Raw genomic sequence first — 19,506 nt, 5'->3', positions numbered from 1 at the left:
GATGTGGGTCACATGACCTGCCAGTACTAACCCAGCGTCCATCTGACCTGGCTGTAAGGGCCTGTTCACACCCGACTCTGGGCTTTCAGGGTCTGGACTGCTGTGCTCTGTACGGACCACACAGGATGGAACAGCAGATCTGAGCAAGACCTGTGTCTGTAGGGCTGTGTTCCCATCTGCATCCTGGCTCCTAGTGGGAGCCACAATGCTGTGATTTATCCATCCTACAACAGATACACCCCATGACCTGTTAGGGTGTACAAGGGTTTCTGCAATTGTATCACATCTGATGGAGCCTCAGATGCAAATATTACATACCTCCCATAAGGAGGCACAACATCTACGCCTCTAACTCCACCAAGTGCCTGTCTATACATGACCAATCCCACCCATCCCCCCTTGTGCTCCCACATAGTGCCCCCACACACTAGTGATATCCCCTTAATGCCCCCACACAGTAGTTATGCCCACCTTACAATAATATAGTTTTAAAGGGGTTGTCCGGGCTTTTTCACATTGATGACCTATCCTCTGGATAGCAATCTTCAATTTCTTCTTTATTAGGAGGACACAACCACGCCGAGCAGCAGCCACTTTTCGGCTATCAAGTCGCCTTTATCAAGCTAAATAACAAGTGATGATATCAATCCTAATATAGTGGATCTAGTCCCTCCCATTGGGGCAGGGAACCACCATCAGGTGTCACAACCCCTACAATTGTAAATGCCATCCCAGTAACCAATCCATCAAAGGACCACTCACAGTATTAAATCTATTGTAATTGCATATGTTAGAAACATCTGAGTGTACCTTAAAAGAGAAAGATGGTAGTCGCACATCACGTTGTCCGCATGGGCTCCATATCGGCGTCTCCCTGTCTTCACTACGCATGTCCAAAAACCTCATCACTGCGCTAGGTTCACCAGCGGCGCGCAGCGTCACGTCATGCCCCACGTGACCATCATTCCGAGATCACATGACCTCTTAAAGGGAACCTGTCACCGGGATTTTGTGTATAGAGCTGAGGACATGGGTTGCTAGATGGCCGCTAGCACATCCACAATACCCAGTCCCCATAGCTCTGTGTGCTTTTATTGTGTAAAAAAACCGATTTGATACATATGCAAATTAACCTGAGATGAGTCCTGTACGTGAGAGGAGTCAGGGACAGGACTCATCTCAGGTTAATTTGCATATGTATCAAATAGGTTTTTTTACACAATAAAAGCACACAGAGCTATGGGGACTGGGTATTGCGGATGTGCTAGCGGCCATCTAGCAACCCATGTCCTCAGCTCTATACACAAAATCCCGGTGACAGGTTCCCTTTAACTCCCGTCAAATCTCACCAATATCCACAGCTGTGGGCTCGTCCCCCTCTCCATGGGGACGCGCGCGATAGGCGGAATAAGTAAAGAGGAACTGGCTATGTATATATACGTAAAGTATGAAGGTAAACTCCATAGGTATCCAAACCCATTGGGATAACTACTCCCATGTATAGATATAAGGAGTGGAACATAGCAATCATATATACTGTATGTATTTTCCTACCGCCACTAAAATAACAAGGAGAGTCCAGATAGCTCCACGGACAACCCGAGGCCAGACGCCATTTATAAGAAAAGGTGTATAATTTAAGTGACAGATTAAAAACAATATAAAATCATAATAAAGGTGCTATACTTAATCAGACATATAAAGTATATTCTATATCGTTTAATCATATGTATCACTCAATATTACCCACATTGAACGCACTTACAATAGATTTAATACTGTGAGTGGTCCTTTGATGGATTGGTTACTGGGATGGCATTTACAATTGTAGGGGTTGTGACACCTGATGGTGGTTCCCTGCCCCAATGGGAGGGACTAGATCCACTATATTAGGATTGATATCATCACTTGTTATTTAGCTTGATAAAGGCTACTTGATAGCCGAAAGGTTGCTGCTGCTCGGCGTGTGTGTGTACTCCTAATAAAGAAGAAACTGGAGATGCTGCCTCGGCCGTCTTGCTGATCTGTTGACTGCTGAGGACCTGCGGTCGTGGTTGGGCTGGTGCATTCCGGTGTGGTCGGTGGAGTCCGTGGATGCTGCTCCTCTACTCTCTGTTTTACTATCCTCTGGATAGGTCATCAATATCAGATCGGTGGCGGTCCAACACCCGGCACCCCCACAGATCAGCTGTTTGAGGAGACGGCATGCGCAGCCCCTTCTCTCTTCCTGCTCTTCGCTGTATGTCTATGGAGCAGCAGCAGTGAACAGGAAAAGTGACAGGGGACGGCACGTGCGAACGAACTGCGTGCGGCATCTACTTGTACAGCCGATCGGTGGGGGTACAGGGTGTTAGACCCCCGCCGATCTGATATTGATGACCTATCCTTAGGATAGGTCATCAATATTAAAAACCTGGAAAACCCCTTAAATAAAATTTTAAAAAAGTAACACCCTGCCTCATTCCCTGATGACATCATCCCCCGGCTTCAGCAGGTGCGATGATGTCACTGCAGTATACCTGCTGCTGGAGAGAGCACAGGTCGGTGAATGATGGACGGAGCTGGCTGCTGTATACAACTGTATGGGCGCCCTCAGTATATTAAAGGGGTTGGTCACTTGATAAGTATATTTCCTAGACGTCCCTAAACTGTATTGTGACACATACTGTACATCTGTCAGTTTGGTGTCAGTTTCCATATTTAAAGAATAAGGACCTATAGTTTGAAAAAAAAAAAAGAATTTTTAAAAATGTTTTGTACAGTTTCCTCCAAGTAAAATAAATGATAAAGCCCTATGCCCATGCACTGCCAGGTGTAAACAGTGTGGGGACCGGAAGATGGAGGCAGGTGGGTGTCCAGAGGGGAGGAGGTAAGTATAACTCTTCGGTTTCAGGGGCCATGCTGCAGGAACTTGTTAAAAAATCATTTTTACCAAGAAATCCCATTAAGCCTCTATTACACTGCACGATATTTGGGGCAATTACTGGGAGCAAGTCCTCATAGGAGCGCTCATATCTTATATCAGGCCGGTATAATCGTGCCGCTGATTAGTCCATAAACAAGGAATCACTCGTTTGTCGGCTGATTTGCATATTTTATCAGGATGAAGGACGTACAATTATCATCAGCACATCTCCCTGTGTAATCAGGGATATGCTACCGATAATCAATAGAACTGAATGAGGGAGGAATGACCGTGGTAGCGATCATTCCTCCCCATTCACTTTGCATTGGCTTGTGTAAAAGGCTGATGAGCGCCAATCAACATTATTTTATTTGCGGACCCTTAAAATAGAGCGATGTGACAATGCAGCCCCCAGACCAAAAAAGGTTTAGGGTCTTTTAAGAAATACAATTTATACACTGGCCAACCCCTTTAATATAGCCTAAGGCTCTGTTCACACAATCATCGTGGCTTCTGTTTATAATTAAAGGGGTTGTCCAGGTTCAGAGCTGAACCCAGACATACCTCCATTTTCACCCCGGCAGCCCCCCTGACTTAAGCATCGGAGCAGTTGTATTTTTTTGGAGATCCAATGACGTACCGGGGCTCCCCATGGGGCTGCCAGAAACCCTGGTGACGTCACCAGCACTGATAGGCGGGATTTAGCACTGCCCTAGCCAGTAAAACGGCTAGGGCAGTGCTAAAGTCCGCCCATCAGAGCCGGTGACGTCACCGAACACACTGCCGGGCGGAAGTTTCCGCCCGGCAGTGTGTTATTGAAAACAAAAGAGCCCGTGCCCTGCGTGATTTAGCGCAGGGCAAGGTAGCGCATCGGAACTTGAGATGCTCCGATGCTAGTCTCAGGGGGGCTGCCTGGGTGAAAATAAGGGTATGTCCGGGTTCAGCTCTGAACCCGGACAACCCCTTTAAGCCATAACAGCTCTGCCAGAACAGCTTTTTTTATGGCTGTAGACCAATCCTGCTTCCAATGAGGCTCTTTAAAGATGGCTGCCATTAACGCGAGACTTCATTTCCCGAATGCGCTGTCACTGTGAGTAGAAGCGCATGCATAAATGTATTTCATAACTAATCCGAACACAGATTCGTTAAAGGGTTTCTGTCACCCTGCAAAACTCATTTTTTTTTTTTTGGATAGTTAGATTCCTCATAGTGCGATATAGCATAATATAATGCTCTTACTTACTTTCATGCGGCCGATTCTTTATAAAACAAACTTTTATAATATGTAAATGAGGGCTCTACCAGCAAGTAGGGCGTCTACTTGCTGGTAGCTGCTGCAGAAATCCGCCCCCTCGCCGTGTTGATTGACAGGGCCAGCCGTGATCTCCTCCTCCGGCTGGCCCTGTCAGTAATTCAAAAATCGCGCGCCTCGCGTCATTCGGCGCAGGCGCTTTGAGATGAGGAGGCTCGTATCCTCAGCACTCCCTCAGTGCGCCTGCGCCGATGACGTCTTCTCTTTCAGTGATGTCATCGGCGCAGGCGCACTGAGGGAGTGCTGAGGATACGAGCCTCCTCATCTCAGAGCGCCTGCGCCGAATGACGCGAGGCGCGCGATTTTTGAATTACTGACAGGGCCAGCCAGAGGAGGAGATCACGGCTGGCCCTGTCAATCAACACGGCGAGGGGGCGGATTTCTGCAGCAGCTACCAGCAAGTAGACGCCCTACTTGCTGGTAGAGCCCTCATTTACATATTATAAAAGTTCGTTTTATAAAGAATCGGCCGCATGAAAGTAAGTAAGAGCATTATATTCTGCTATATCGCACTATGAGGAATCTAACTATCCAAAAAAAAAAAAATGAGTTTTGCAGGGTGACAGAAACCCTTTAATGATTGTGGCACACGCCATGAATCCAGGTTCAGATTTGTTCTGAAATACATTTATGCACGCGCCTCTACCCACAGTAACGGCACAAGCAGGAAACGAATGAAGTTAACAGCAGCCATCTTTAAAGAGCCTCATCAGAGGTAATACATATTAATTCATATATGGAGATAAGGAATGAATATTGAATTTCAGTGGTGCAGATGAACAAATCGAGTTCATCCACTGCAGGAAGAACCAGTTTCGCTCAGCACTACGCTGTGTATTGATTGCTAAGCCAGTTAGTAGCCAAAAGTGAAGGGTCACTATTCCTAGTGGGAGGGAGCTCTGAGGTGGGACCAGCAGGGCATATTACTTTCCCTACCCAACGGGTAAGGCTACTTTCACACTGGCGTTTCTGGGTCCGCTTGTGAGATCCGATTCAGGGCTCTCACAAGCGGTCCAAAAACGGATCAGTTCAGCCCCAATGCATTCTGAATGGATAAGGATCCGTTCAGAATGCATCAATTTGGCTCCGTTTGGCCTCTGTTACGTTTTTTAGACGGTCACTAAAACGCAGCTTGCAGCGTTTTGGTGACCGTCTAACGATGCGGAGCCAAACGGATCCGAACAATGTAAGTCAATGGGGACGGATCTGTTTTTCACTGACACAATATGGTGCAATTGAAAACGGATCCTTCGGAACTTTCAATGTAAGTCAAGACGGATCCGTTTTTACTTAGACTTTTTTTTATGAATAATGCAAACGGTTCCGTTATGAACGGATACAAGCGTTTGCCTTATCGGTGCGGATCCGTCTGTGCAGATACAAGACGGATCCGCACCAAACGCGAGTGTGAAGCCTAAGAGTGAAAGGTGCAGGAGTTGTTTAGGGCAGAGTTCCCCAACTCCAGTCCTCAGGGCCCACCTACCGGTCAGGATTTCTGAATATCCCACAGAACACCTGAGGTAAGTCCTGATGCATGGACACTAATTATATCACCTGCTGAATACTAAAGAAAATCCTGAAAACCTGGCAGGTGGGCCCTGAGGACTGGAGGTGAGGACACTGGTGTAGGGGGTTTCAGGTAATAGGACTCCACTGATGTCGTAGGTTTCAGTTTGTGGATGTAATATATAACAACTCTATATAACTCTATAAATGTATAAAGTGACTGTAAAGCAAACAGTCGTCTGCAGTCTTCCCATGTCTATCGTGATAAAGAATTCCAATAATAAAGCAAACCCGGACTAAGGCTACTTTCACATTAGTGGCAGGCCGTTCTGGCGGGTGAACAGCCTACCGGATCCGTGCTGCCGCTAGTGCACGCGTGCCGCCGGAGGTCCGCTCCGGCCCCATTCACTATAATAGGGGCGGTCCGGCCACAACACGGCAAACATGCCGAGAGGCGGCCGGAATAAAACTACGACATTACATCCAGTAACAGTCGCTATAAGGTTGGAATCACACCTGCAGTTTTTGATGTAGTTTTTGAACAAAACACAAGAGCGGATACACAAACGAGCAGAAGTATCAGTACTTCCTTCATACTTCTTGGGTGTTGACAAATTGCTCACATTGGGCACTACAGCACGCAGAGTAGGCTGATATTTCATGTTTTCTGCAGCTTATTTGTCTGCTTTTCTGTATAGACTGGAACATGGTCAGAGGGCTGGGGTTATGGAATAAAAAAACATTTTTCCAATTGGTTTTTATTTGAAAAAATGGAGCTTCTGCCACTTGGATCGGTTCCAATACATAGCAAGAATGACATTTACAGTCAGTTCCTTCAGACTGCTTTCTGATGGCTCCAGCCTACCTCTCTCTGCTCTCATTTGCTGAATTCTGATTAAATCAAACATTGAAATTCTATACAGTATATAATTGTTGTAATGACATAGTAATGCTCTATAAGTAATCCATTTGGCCTTATTTTGGCGAAGCTTTTTTTTTTTACAGCGGGCTAGAATAAGTACTGCAACAGAGAGCAGAAGCATCTAAGTGGTTTAGAGAGGGGGCTCCCTCTGTCAGCCATCTGCACCCCGTGAATGAATTCAATCAAAGTTTATGACTACAGCGAGCATTGTAAGTACTGGGGACACCACAGGGGGTACTATAAGTGCTGCGGCACTAAGGGGACAGTATACCTACGGGGGCTTTGCACTGTCAGCGGTATTATGACTATAAGGCTGCATTCACACGTCCGTGGTGTGTTGCGGACCCGCAAATTGCGGGTCCGCAACACCAGCCCAGCACCCCCATTGAAATGCCTATTCTGCGGACAAGAATAGGACATGCTCTATCTTTTTGCGGAGCTGCGGAGCCAAAATCGGGCCCGCGCTCCGCAATTGCGGCTGCAGACAGCACACTGTGTGCTGTCCGCATCCATTCCGTCCCCATAGAGAATGAATGGGTCCGCACCCATTCTGCAAAATTGCGGAAAGGATGCGGACCCATTTTACGGACGTGTGAATGGAGCCTAAGGGGGCTACTATAAGTACTGGGGACACTACATGGGTGCACTATAATACTGGGGGGCACTACAGTGGACATTGTATCTGCTGAGGGTACCAGAGGGGGCATTATAATTACTGGCAGCACTATAAGGAGTATTATAACTACTGTGGGCTCTACAAGGGGTTAATAAAACTATTGGGTGTACCACAGGAGGCATTCTAACTATTAGGGGCACTATAGGAGGCATTATAACTACTGGGGGCTCTATAAGTATGTTTTATAACTAATGGAAGGGTGTTATAAGTACTTGGGGCTCTACAAGGACATATAATAACTACTGGGGGTTCTACAGGGTCTTTATGGAGTGTCCTCTATTACTACTGGGGCATTTTGCAGGAAACCATGCCTGAACCAACCCCATTCAGGTGAGCAGAACAGATTTTCAGTCACAGAAATGTCTGCAACAAATTTGCTGCATGTGAACTTACCCACCCTAATGCATGGCATATCCCTAGGATGCCAAACCAGTGGTGCAAGCTGGGGTTCCCCAAGCCCTAGAACACTCTGGTCTCAGTGTTGCATAGCCTTGACTTTTCCTTGGTATAGCTCTACTCCTAACAGGGCACTATTTCTGTTATTGGTAATGGGGGGAACTACACTGAACACGCAACACTTTCGGTTTTGCTCCCATTTTCCATGAGCTGAAGGCTTTATGCACACGACCGTTGTTTTGGTCCGCATCCGAACCGCAGTTTTTGCGGCTCGGATGCAGACCCATTCACTTCAATGGCGCCGCAAAATATGCGGACAGCACTCCATGTGCTGTCTGCATCCATTGCTCCGTTCCGTGGTCCACAAAAAAATATATAACCTGTCCTATTCTTGTCCGTTTTGCGGACAAGAATAGGCAGTTATATCAATGGCTGTCCGTGCCGTTCTGCAAATTTGCGTAACGCACACGGACGCCATCCATGTTTTGCGGATCCTCAATTTGCGGATCGCAAAACACACAATGGTTGTGTGCGTGAGGCCGAACTCAAAGATCTGAAACATTTTCTACATACACAAAAGACCCATTACTCTCAAATATTGTTCACAAATCTGTCTAAATCTGTGTTAGTGAGCACTTCTCCTTTGCCGAGATATTCCATATAATGCATATCAAGGTGCTGAGTAGACAGCATGAATATTGCACAGGTGTGCCTTAGGCTGCCCACAATAAAAGTCCACTCTAAAATGTGCACTGTTTTACCTTACTGGGGCGGGGAGGGGGGGTGAGAAAACCAGTTAGTATCTGGTATGGCCATCATTTGCCTCACACAGTGCAACACATCTTTATTGCATAGAGTTGATCAGGTTGTTGATTGTGGCCTGTGGAATGTTGGTCCACTCCTCTTCAATAGAGATGTCGCGAACATAAAATTTTCCGTTCGCGAACGGCGAACGCGAATTTCCGCAAATGTTCGCGAACGGGCGAACCGCCATAGACTTCAATAGACAGGCGAATTTTAAAACCCACAGGGACTCTTTCTGGCCACAATAGTGATGGAAAAGTTGTTTCAAGGGGACTAACACCTGGACTGTGGCATGCCGGAGGGGGATCCATGGCAAAACTCCCATGGAAAATTACGTAGTTGACGCAGAGTGTGGTAAGTTGAATTCGCAATGCGATTAATATAACCTGCATTAATCGCATTGCGATTACAACTTAGATCTGAGTTCCTAATGGTTGTATTGCTAGAATTGACAAATATAACGAATATAGCACTATATTCTCAATCTTCGTTATATCCTAGCAATACAACCATTAGGAACCCAGCTCTAAGTTGAATTCACTATGCGATTACAACTTAGGTCTGAGTTCATAATGGTTGTATTGGTCGCGCCGTCACGTGGTAAAGGGGGACGGGGGTGTGACTCACTGCAGCCTGGCGAGTGGTGGGGCGCTGCAGCAGCTGCCCTGCAGGAGTCTCTGGTGCCGGGAGGAGGAGGTAGGTAGAGCGGCTCTGACTTTATAGACCAAATTATTTTAATAATACCCCAATAATAATAAGTTAATAACCTAACCCCATTCATAAATTACTGGTGGATTATTATAGAGACGGCCCCAGGCCAGGAGACATAAGGGGTTGGGTTGAACTGTGGGCTGGGGCCACCTGGCCACATTTACTAATCTTTGCTCAGGGGGGCCCTCATAAATATAGACCCACATGGTGTGGACTGGTCATTTTTACTAAGGAATATAGTTTAAACGTTTATGTGCAAAAGAGAAAATAAGACGTCAGCTCCAATCAGATATCTGCACATAGACCAAGACTCTGGGTCTATGCAGATATCTGATTGGAGTTGACTTAGTGACTTCTTTTTTTTTCTCTTTATCTCTTTATTATGGCTTCGGGGGGGGGGGGGGGGCAGGGGTGACACCATTTTCTACCGCACAGGTGACACCAGCCATAGCAACGCCAACCATTAGGAACCCAGCTCTAAGTTAAATTCGCAATTGCGATTAATATAACCTGTATTAATCGCATTGCGATTACAACTTAGATCTGAGTTCCTAATGGGTGTATTGCTAGAATTGATGAATATAACGAATATAACACTATATTCTCAATCTTCGTTATATTCTAGCAATACAACCATTAGGAACCCAGCTCTAAGTTGAATTCGCTAAGCGATTAATATAACCTGTATTAATCGCATTGTGATTACAACTTAGTCAAATTTGTGACACTGCAGCTTCAGAATGAATCTAAGATGGATGCTGTCCCTAAAATGGATACTGTCCTTGCTATTTGATAGGAGGTGGGAGGGTCTGGGAGGGAGTGTATGCTAATTGGCTGGAATGTGTCTGCTGACTGTTAGGTACAGGGTCAAAGTTTGCTCAATTATGACGTATAGGGGGCAGACCGAACATCGCATATGTTCGCCCGCCGCGGCGAACGCGAACAAGCTATGTTTGCCGGGAACTATTCGCCGGCGAATAGTTCGGGACATCTCTACTCTTCAATAGCTGTGCGAAGTTGCAGAATATTGTTAGGAACTGGAACACGCTGTCGTATACTCCAATCCAGAGCATCCCAAACATGCTCAATGGGTGACTTGTCTGGTGAGTATGCTGGCCATGCAAGAACTGGGATGTACAGATCCTTGCAATATGGGGCTGTGCATTATCATGCCAGAACATGAGGTGATAGTCGTGGATAAATGGCACAACAATGGGCCTCAGGATCTTGTCACGGTATCTCTGTGCATTCAAAATGCCATCAATAAAATGCACCTGTGTTCGTTGTCCATAACATACACCTGCCCATACCATAACCCCACCGCCACCATGGGCCAGTCGATCCACAACGTTGATGTCAGCAAACCGCTCACCCACACAACGCCACATGCTCTCTACTAAACAGTGAAAACCGGGACTCATCCATGAACAGAACGCCTCACCAACGTGCCAGACGCCATCAAATGTGAGCTTTTGCCCACTCAAGTCGGTTACGACGACGAACTGCAGTCAGGTCCAGACCCCGATGAGGACGACGAGCATGCAGATTTCGCTTCCCTGAGACGGTTTCTGACAGTTTGTGCAGAAATTCTTTGGTTATGCAAACCGATTGTTGCTGCAGCTGTCCGGGTGGCTGGTCTCAGACGATCATGGAGGTGAACATGCTGGATGTGGAGGTCCTGGGCTGGTGTGGTTACACGTGGTCTGCGGTTGTGAGGCTGGTCGGATGTACTGCCAAACTCTCTGAAACGCCTTTGGAGATGCTTATGGTAGAGAAATGAACATTCATTGCATGTGCAACAGCTCTGGTAGACATTCCTGCAGTCAGCATGTCAATTGCACGCTCCCACAAATGTTGCGACATCTGTGACATTGTGCTGTGTGATCAAACTGCACATTTCTGAGTGGCCTTATATTGTAAGAAGTCTAAGGCACACCTGTGCAATATTCATGCTGTCTAATCAGCACCTTGATATGACACACCTGTGAGGTGGGATGGATTATCTCGGCAAAGGAGAAGTGCTCACTAACACAGATTTGTGAACAATATTTGAGAGTAATGGGCCTTTTTTGTATGTAGAAAATGTTTCAGATCTTTGAGTTCAGCTCATGCAAAATGGGAGCAAAATCAAAAGTGTTGTGTTTATATTTTTGGTCAGTGTATGTTACAGTTCTTATAGAGTAGAACTGGAGAGAAATACAGCATCCAATAAAACAGAGATCTTTATTGAAGTGTCTTAAAACTAGGCAAACAGGACAGCAGAGCGTCTACGCGTTTCGGATCTATACATACTGATCCTTGCTTATGACTAAGCTCTGTACCATAAAACATGAATATAATAGCTGTAGAAAAGACCATGCTAATGGACACACATGTGAACACTCATTAAATACTATTAGCATGACATGGTATTCAGAAGCAATTTCCTTTTTCCCTCCCTGCCTTTCCAGGGTCATAACTTTTTTATTTTTCCGTTGAAATAACTGTATTTTGCAGGGAAACTTGTACTTTCTAATTGTGCTATTTAATATTGCATATGGTGTAGTAGGAAGCTGTAAAAAAAATCCAGATGGGATGGAATTGGAAAAAAAATGCAATTCCGCCACAGTTTTATGGATCTTGTTTATACAGCATTCCCTATGCGGTAAAAGAGACCTATTACTTTCATTCTCCAGGTCAGTATGATTATGGCGATTTTAATACTTGCATTTTCATTTCAATAAGTTTTTATTGGATTGTAAAAAATTTCTCAATACCACAAAACAAATAACAGAGACACCTGTGTACAGAGGTTTACAGTGTGAATCAATTTAAAGAGATATTGAAGTTATCCAAATTGGTTGATTTATAAAGGTGAAAAACAACATACCAAGTCATCCAAATGTTCCTTAGCAAGTGCAATGTGCCACCCCCCAGGGCCCTATCTCATCCCAGGTTTAGTGGAATGCCGAGTGGTATGGTGTGGCCTATATGTGTCATGGTGCTCCTACCTGGATACAGCGGGACCCAGGCTTAGGTTCCGAAGCAAATAAAGGGGGTTGAGCTAGGGGATGAAGAATAAATTGAGTCCAGACCTTGATAAAGTTCAACAGCAGCTTTACTTGGGTAAACTTGCATCCAAACAATTTTCAGGCTTTTTCTTGGTTCCAGCAGGCTTTGGCATAAACTGGCAGGCAAACTTGATAACTGTGCTTTCTCTCTTTCTATGCTGGGCTGACAGGCACGCTTGATAATTCTGCTTTCTTTATCTCTGCTGTGCTAAACTTTGCTTGGGTCTGGTTACTGGACTTTTGGTCAGTTCTGGTATCCTTGGATTGGGGTGCCTTTGGCTGTTGTCCCCCTCCTGACACTCAGTAAAGTAAATTAGCATGGAGTCCTGGTGCTCTACAAGCTACTTACCTTTGGAGGCTCCTGGTCCAGCCGGAGAACAATTTCCCCTTGCTGCTATATCTTCTGACAACCAGAGAACACTTTCCTCTTGTTGCTATATCTTCCATACATCTGATTCCATGGCAAGCATAGCTTAGCCTCCACTGTTATAGGCACGTCTAGCTGTGACTGTGCCCAGGCTTACACTTCACTGTCTAGACCAGACTAAACTGGAACTGCTGCCCCAACCTTCTGGTAAGAAGCAGGACTTGCCCACTTCTCCCCAAAGGGAGGGAGAATGGAATGGTGAGTTCCATTCTATCTAAGTATCTGTCTGCCACTTACACTGCCACCTGCTGGTGAACCAGGCATATTACATCTAGAAAACAGTTGAATAAAAATAATATGAATGCACAATGGTGAAGGACCTGGAAATAAATACAAAGATGACATTCATGTTAACCATTAGAGACAGTAGCGGAGTGCAGAAATGGTAATACCATTTCTGGGTATTACACAAGTGGCTGCCATGTTCTGTATACTGTAGTGGTAGTGTATGCCCCAAATACTTGCATTTTAATACTGGAAAAAGAATAAAAACTGTAGGGATTTGGTCTGGTAGGCAGGGTAATCGGATGCAGTACAGAGGCAAGAACACGGTAATAAAGCAAAAGTTCAGTGTTTATTCACACAAAAAGCAACAAAGCAAAAATAACACTGTGCAGAGTCCTGGTGTTAATTCACACCACATAACGTCCACAGCACAAAAGTGTCACCTGGCGGACTGTTTTGTCCAGGGCAATCCACAGCCCTCCACTGCAGGCTTTAGGGCGCCTGATTTTCAGCGTGCGGCTCTCCATCACGCTACCAACTGGTTGGAACCCAAACACCTTAGTGCTTCACAGATCCACTATGAAATTGCAGGGTAATCCACACCCAGCTGAGCTGCTGGCTAGGTTTTTATTCCCAGCCCAAAACCTGGCCAGGATGTGGGGAACAGTCACCCACCCCGCTTTTTGGCTGCTCCCAATAATAACAAGCCCGGATTGGCTTTACAGACACACTAAGGCCCCTTTCACACGGGCGAGTTTTCCGCGCGGGTGCAATGCGTGAGTTGAATGCATTGCACCCGCACTGAATCCGGACCCATTCATTTCTATGGGGCTGTGCACATGAGCGGTGATTTTCACGCATCACTTGTGCGTTGTGTGAAAATAGCAGCAAGCTCTATTTTGTGTGTTTTTCACGCAACGCAGGCCCCATATAAGTGAATGGGGCTGCGTGAAAATCGCAAGCAAGGGCGGATGCGGTGCGATTTTCACGCACGGTTGCTAGGAGACGATCGGGATGGGGACCCAATCTTTATTATTTTCCCTTATAACATGGTTATAAGGGAAAATAATAGCATTCTGAATACAGAATGCATAGTACAATAGGGCTTAATTTTTTTTTTTTTTAACTCACCTTAATCCACTTGTTCGCGCAGCTGGCATCTCTTCTGTCTTGTTCTGTGAGGAATAGGACCTTTGATGACGTCACAACGTTCATCACATGGTCCGTCACATGATCCATCACCATGGTAAAAGATCATGTGACGAACCATGTGATGAGCGTAGTAACGTCATCAAAGGTCCTATTCCTCACAGATGAAGACAGAAGAGATGCCGACTGCGCCAACAAGTGGATTAAGGTGAGTTAAATTATTATTATTTTTTAACCCCTCCAACCCTATTGTACTATGCATTCTGTATTCAGAATGCTATTATTTTCCCTTATAACCATGTTATAAGGGAAAATGATACAATCTACACAACTTTGAACCCAAACCTGAACTTCTGTGAAGAAGTTCGGGTCTGGGTACCACATTCAGTTTTTTATCACGCGCGGGCAAACGCATTGCACCCGCGCGATAAATCTGAACAACGGAACGCAATCACAGTCAAAACTGACTGCAATTGTGTACCTACTCGCGCAGGTTTGCCGCAACTCATCCGGACCTTATCCGGACACACTCGTGTGAAAGAGGCCTAAGTAAAACAGTGTCAGCGAGCACTAGCTGCCGCTGACACACAAAATTACCGGTTCTTATCTCACCGAGGCCAGGAACCTCAGTGACACGTACCTTCCGTCAATGACGGATCCTTGCGCCTTCCTACAAAACCTTGAATTTTTTTTTTAATTTTGCCATATTCTGACCCCTATAACTTTTTTGTAGTTATGTGTACAGAGCTAAGTGAGGGTTAATTTTTTTTCCGGGGTGATCTGTACTTTTGATCACTTTTTATAAAAAAATTAAGGGATCAAAAAAATGGCGTATTGGCTATTTTGAAGTTTTTTCCCCCCCGTTTTGCTTTTTTCTGTATGGGATAAATATTTTTATATTTTAATAGTACAGGCGTTTTGGGAAAAGGGGGGGTGATTAGAATTTTAATATTTTGTTATTTAAAAAAAAAAAATTTTACACTTTTTAATAGTTCCCTTAGGAAATTAAGAAGCAATCATTAGATTGCTTCTCTCATAGACCCCAATGCTTTAGCATTGGCGTTTATAAGACTTAGGGCTTGTTCACACGGCCGTTGTGTGCCCGTGGCCGTATTGCGGCCCCTATACGGTGGGTCCGCAATACACGGGCACCAGCCTTTGTGCACTTCGCATCACGGATGCGGACCCATTCACTTGAATGGGTCCGCAATCACGGGGATGCGAAACGGAAGCACTACGGAACATGTTCTATTTTTTAGCGGTGCGGACGGGTCATGGACCCATTCAAGTTGAATGGGTCTGGATCCGTCCCGGCCTCCGCACGGATGTTGCCCGTGCATTGGGGACCGCTGTGATCCTATGGAACCCTGTAGGAACCTATCTGCAGTGAACACAGATAATTCAGGAGGACCAAGGCTGCCAGATGCTGTGGTCACATTTGACAACGGCATCTTAGGAGTTAAATGTGTGTGATTGATGCCATCGTCAGTTGCATACGTTAGCTCCAGCCCAGCACCGCCCCGCTGTTAATTATTCACTCTGCGAGGAGAGGAGTGAATAATTAACAGTGGGGCGGTGCTGGGCTCCAAGATAAGGAGCACGGCTGGGCTCCAACGGCCGGAGGGACAGCACCTTGGGCTCCTTAGAAAGGTAATTAGCATATGAATAAAAGCGATTATTAGCCTAAATGACAAGACATGTGGGGGTAAGACTAGTATATTTTTATCCAGATCGAGGAGACTGATGTGATGATGTGAAAAGCTCTGTAGCTGAAATCTGGCTGACAGAATCCCTTTAACCACTACAGGACCACCGTACGCAGGATTGCGGCTTTGCGGCGGCCCTGTTATTCCTCCTGGACGCGCCGGCGCGTCCTCTCACGAGACGCGAGATTTCGGTCAGAGCCAGCCCGCGCATGCGTATTGCGGGCCGGCAAAAGTTAAAGGAGCGTTTCGTCACCAGCCTGCCAGCCAATGATCATCGCTGGCAGGCTGGCGATTTTAAAAAAAATCGAATCAGAAGCCATCTAACACCTTATATTTATAAATATAAGGTGTTAAATGACTTCTCTGCTCCTCTGCTGGGTCCTTTTCGTCGGTTGGTCCCAGCAGAGGAGCAGACATCACAGTGAGTACACCAAACAGTACACTTAGCCCCCAGATCACCCCCCATCACCCCAATTAACCCCTTGATCGCCCCTGTCAATCACCTAGTGAAAGGGAAAAAAGTGATCAGTGTAAACTCAATTTTTTTCCCACTAGTATTGACGGTTAGGTTTTAGGATAGTTTAGGCCCCTTTGTTAGGTAGTTAGCGTCGGTTAGCGCCCAGCCCACCGCACCGCAGTCACTTATTCGCTGAATAGCGTATCGCTAATCAGCATTTGTACTTTTATAGTATCTGTAAGTGATCAAAACTGATCACAGTCAGATCTATAATTGTATTAGTGTCACTTTAGCTCGCCCTCCACCAAAAACGCAGTGTTTGCCCGATCAGGCCTGATCGGTCGCCCACACGTGCGTTCACCCACGCCCGTCCCGCCGCAGTGACAAAAAATTATAATTTTTTTGATCACTGCACAATCACTTCACAAGCACAGCGGCGATAAAAAAATCAGTTTTGATATTTTTTATCAACCGCAGCGGCCTCCGGTACTTCGCTAGCCTCTCATTTGTAAGACAGGCTTGCTTTTTTTCTTGGGTAGTCTCAGGGAATACCCCCTAAATTTAGTTGACCAAATAGCAAATAAGGGGTATTCTTCTGAAGAGGCCTACAGGATTCTGACCCAGTCGGATGAGGAATGGGAACCCTCATCTGACGAATCCAGCGGGTCAGAATATGAACCTGTAGAAAGCAGTGGCAGTCTGACCCAAAGTTCGGACGAGGAGGTGGAGGTCCCTGATAGCACCAGGCGTACCCGGCCCCGTGTTGCTAGACCACAGGTTGCGCAGGATCCGCTTCAAGGGCAGCAGAGTGGGGCTGGCGCTGTCAGATTACGTGGTGAGGCATACACCAGCAGCGCAGCCCTCCCTGGACCTAGTACCAGCACTGCCGTACAACATGGTGAAGTGGCGAGCACCAGAAGGGCAGTTGAAGCTGGTACGGTGGCACGTGCATTAGTTCCCCCGTCGCAGCCACCGCACAGACAGGCCCGTAGAGCCCCTAGAGTCCCTGAGGTGCTGGCAAACCCTGATTGGCAGCCCCCAACTTCAGCCGCACCTGTAGTTCCCCCTTTCACCGCCCAGTCTGGAGTTCGGGTTGAGACAGCTCAGATCGGTTCGGCACTGGGGTTTTTTGAGCTGTTATTGAATGCGGAGCTCTTGGACTTAGGCTAGGTCTACACGACGACATTTGTCGCGCGACAATAGGTCGCGCGACAAATAGGGCGCAACATTTGTCGCGCAACATTTTGTTGCAACAATGTCGCGCAACAATTTTTATAATGGCAGTCTATGGTGTCGCACTGCAACATGCGACATGCTGCGACTGCGACGCAACAGTCGCAGAAAAATCCATCTCGATGGATTTTCTGCGACTGTTGCGTCGCAGTCGCAGCATGTTGCATGTTGCAGTGCGACACCATAGACTGCCATTATAAAAATTGTTGTGCGACATTGGTGCAACAAAATGTCGCGCGACAAATGTCGTCGTCTAGACCTAGCCTAAGTCGTGGCAGAAACAAATCGGTATGCCACTGAATTTATAGCCGCCAACCCGGGAAGCTTTTATGCCCAGTCTTTCCGGTGGAAACCCGTCCAAGTTTCCGAATTTTAAATTTTTCTGGGCCTTCTCCTCAACATGGGCCTAACAAAAAAGCATGAATTGCGGTCATATTGGTCCACGAACCCAATTCATCACATGCCCATGTTCTCTGCTGCCATGTCCAGGACACGATTTGAGACCATCCTGCGTTTCCTGCACTTTAGCGACAACAGCACCTCTCGTCCCAGAGGCCACCCAGCTTTTGACCGGCTCCACAAAATTCGTCCCCTCATAGACCACTTCAACACCAAATTTGCTGATTTGTATACCCCTGAGCAAAACATCTGCGTAGACGAGTCCCTTATACATTTTACCGGGCGCCTTGGCCTCAAACAATACATCCCAAGCAAGCGTGCCCGGTATGGGGTCAAATTGTATAAGCTCTGTGAAAGGGCCACAGGCTATACCCACAAATTTCGGATCTATGAGGGTAAAGATCAGACCCTGGAGCCAGTCGGTTGCCTTGACTACCTGGGGAGCAGTGGTAAGACAGTCTGGGACTTGGTGTCACCCTTATTTGGCAAGGGGTACCATCTTTATGTGGACAATTTTTACACAAGTGTGCCCCTCTTCAGGCATTTGTTCCTAGATTGGCTGCTGTGGCACCGCGCGACCTAGTCGCCGGGGCTTCCCCCAACGGCTCGTTACCACCCGTCTTGCAAGGGGGGAGAGGGCTGCCTTGTGTAGCCAAGAACTGCTCGCGGTGAAATGGAGAGACAAGCGTGACGTTTACATGCTCTCCTCCATTCACGCAGACACGACAATAGAAATTGAACGAGCAACCAGTGTCATTGAAAAGCCCCTCTGTGTCCACGACTATAATTCGCTCATGGGAGGGGTGGACTTCAATGACCAGATGTTGGCTCCTTATTTACTTTCCCGTAGGACCAGACGCTGGTATAAGAAGGTGTCTGTATATTTAATTCAATTGGCTGTATATAATAGTTTTGTTCTCTACAGTAAGGCGGGGAGAACAGGATCCTTCCTCAAATTTCAGGAAGAGATCATAGAGAACCTCCTGTATCCAGGAGGTTCCGTGGCCCCATCCACCAGTGTAGTGAGCCGTCTACATGAGCGACATTTCCCCAATGTCGTTGCTGGTACCTCAAACCGACCGCCACCCCGAAAAAGATGTCGTGTCTGTAGCAGGAGTGGAATAAGGCGTGACACCTGCTATTTCTGTCCTGACTGCCCTGCCCACCCTGCCCTATGCTTAGCGGAGTGTTTCCGTAAGTACCACACACAGGTACACTTAGCATAGGGATTGCGTTCCACAAGACAGGCACACAGGGCTATTAGCGCCCTTTCACTCACAGCTGCTGCAAACCTCTCCTTTCACCTGGGACAAAGTGCATATTGTACTTCGCCACATCTCTGGGCGATTTGCGCTTTGCACATTGTCCCATGGGGAAGGAAAGGTTTGTCCTATAAAGTTAAAAAAAAAAAAAAAAATCACCGGTAAGCAAAAAAGTTAATGTTCTGTTCAAAAAGTTAAAGTTTATAAAAGTTAATGTTCCGTTCAAATGTTATAAAAACTTAATGTTAATAAATGTATTACGTTGCGGCCTGTTTTTTTTTTTTTTTTTTTACCTTCTAGGTGGACCAACCGATGAACCAGCTGCAGCACTGATGTGCATTCTGACAGAAGCATTGTGCTGCTGTC

This window comes from Bufo bufo, chromosome 2 (assembly GCF_905171765.1).
Source record: "Bufo bufo chromosome 2, aBufBuf1.1, whole genome shotgun sequence".
Taxonomy (NCBI): Eukaryota; Metazoa; Chordata; class Amphibia; order Anura; family Bufonidae; genus Bufo; species Bufo bufo.
The sequence above is the reverse complement of the archived record's forward strand: the minus strand, read 5'-3'. Positions refer to the sequence as shown.